The 2,525-nt window shown below is 30.4% G+C and overlaps 1 protein-coding gene across 1 annotated transcript in view; it reads left to right on the plus strand.

The window, feature by feature from the left end:
- LOC106459156 overlaps positions 1 to 2,525 on the plus strand; it is a 29,893-nt gene that overhangs the window by 19,714 nt on the left and 7,654 nt on the right. The gene's annotated exons all lie outside the window — the stretch shown is intronic.

Consider the following 2,525-nt stretch of genomic DNA (forward strand, 5'->3'; position numbering starts at 1 on the left):
AATTCTCCGAAACTAGTCTGGCTCAAGACACACCCCAATGAAAGAATAGACCATTCCAAGCTTTTACTTGTTACACAAATGTTTAAACAACTCTATTCAAATATTACACTGGCTAAACACTGCTGCTACAATATGGGAAACATAAACAACAGCTCATTTTAGAAGCAGTCAACAATACTACACCTGCTAAACACTGCTGCTACAACATGGGAAACAATAGTAACAACTAATGAACTATGAGTTTAAATCTGATTATATATTTTTCAAATTGAACAATGGGGTTAAATCTGGTTATATATTTTTTAAATTAAACTATGAAGTTAAATCTGATTATATATTTTTTAAATCAAACTATGAAGTTAAATCTGATTATATATTTTTTAAATTAAACTATGAAGTTAAATCTGATTATATATTTTTTAAATTAAACTATGAAGTTAAATCTGATTATATATTTTTTAAATCAAACTATGAAGTTAAATCTGATTATATATTTTTGAATTAAACTATGAAGTTAAGTCTGATTCATCTAGAACTTAACTATTTGTTTGCATTTATCAATAAGTTTTTCAATTTTCATGGTTAGTTACTTTAGTTTGTATCGATTATATTAAGTGTTGTTTATCTTCAGATGCATTACAGTTTGAAACATAAAAAAACCCTTGGATTAGCTCCAAAATGTAGTTATTAAACACAAGAGTTCAGGATAATACACGCGCTCTTCGTCAGCCGAGAGACGATTTGCATAAGATTCATGTATTTGGAAGATTTCGCTTAATAAACACAGTGTGGAGTCAGCCCAAAAACTTGTATATATTTTTCCTCACGACTCTAACATGTTTTAGCTAAGTAAGTATAAACAAAAACTATTAGGTGTATGTTTTCAGACTCGTGATTAGAATGAAAAGAACTACGATTCCTTTATGGTGTCTTATATTATCCAATGAAATGATTGGACACTTTAATTTCTTACGGTGTTGTTTAAGCAGTGATAAAATGATGGGCAATGGTTTTAATTAAGTGAGAAGAAAATAAGGATTAGCAAAACTACACGATGAAAATCTTTGATAAAGCAGTTGAAATATGATGATCTTGATGGTATCGTGATGTACTTCAATTATATCTTCCATTAGTGGTATTGTGTAATGATCTTCGTGAAGATGTAGTGAAAATAAACTCAGTTATGTCGTTGGTAGTATGATGATTGATAAATATTCACCTTGAGGATGTGAATATTTATCAATCATCAGGTCTAAATGAAGTCCCTCCCTCATTGGAGATATGATGGTTGTTAGATGGTTGATTATTTCTAGTGATAATAATGTTATATGAACGCCATTATATAATTCTGGAGGAAAAAGTAAAAAAAAACAACAATAAAAACATACAAAAATCCTACTTTAAGTGTAATAATACATGATTTCATTTAATTTCTTTATTTTATTTTGTGTGCCATAATAGTGCAAATAACTGTCACGTGAAGAGTCTCATTTTTCATGCGTGTAACATTTCTATTTTTATATCACGTAAAGTGTCTCATTTTTCATGTGTGTAATATTTCTATATTTATATCACGTGAAGTGTATCATTTTTCATGTGTGTAACATTTCTTTATTTATATAACGTGAAGTGTCTCATTTTTTATGTGTGTGTAACATTCCTATATTTATAAGCTTCTATTTACTGGACTTCGAACTCAGTGGGAAAATTTAACTAGAGACAGAACCTGAATGTTGCTGTGGCCTGATTTATATTTGTTGAAAAGGCGGGAATTGATAGGGATATATGTTATGTGGACAAGCTGGGTATTGGTATTTATGTACATCATATTTTTAATATATTTAGTAACTTTCTGCCTACAAGCCCGAGTCCAGATAGCCATGTTGGTACGTATCGTTGATCTACAAGCTAAATTATGTTTATTATAATATCGTAATTCTAGTTAATTTAATCGTTCTTATGTGACCTGAATTCGAAGCCGTGTTTATCAAAATAAATACTCTACAGCAGGTCCGGTAATTGTTTCGTTGCTATGGATTCTGAGCACGTTACTAATTTACGCCGGAATCATTGTTTTGTTTGTTTAGGGTTCAGTGACCCTTCGGGTGAAACATAAAACACTCTGTAAGTCACATTGTTAAATGATTGAAAACCTTAGAGATAAAAATTATATGACTCACTCATAACACCGATTCTACCGCACAAATTTCGCATCTGTCTCTGGCAACGTTCTATCTTATATATAGTTACGGAATGTCTGTAATAGCACTAAAACTTGGGTAGGCTGTTCAAACTATTCTTTGACACTCATAAAGTAAGTAATGATAGTAACAAAATAAATTACTAGGGCAACGTTCTATCTTAAAGTTGTATATACAGTCACGGAATGTCTGTAATAACATTAAAACTTAGGTAGGCTGCTCAAACTATTTTTTGACACTCAAAAAGTAAGTGATGATAGTAGCGAAATAAGTTACTACAGTTTTACTTCATTTTTGCTTAGCAAGCTTTCGACTGTTATATTA

The sequence above is a fragment of the Limulus polyphemus genome, unplaced genomic scaffold (assembly GCF_000517525.1).
Source record: "Limulus polyphemus unplaced genomic scaffold, Limulus_polyphemus-2.1.2 Scaffold569, whole genome shotgun sequence".
Taxonomy (NCBI): domain Eukaryota; kingdom Metazoa; phylum Arthropoda; class Merostomata; order Xiphosura; family Limulidae; genus Limulus; species Limulus polyphemus.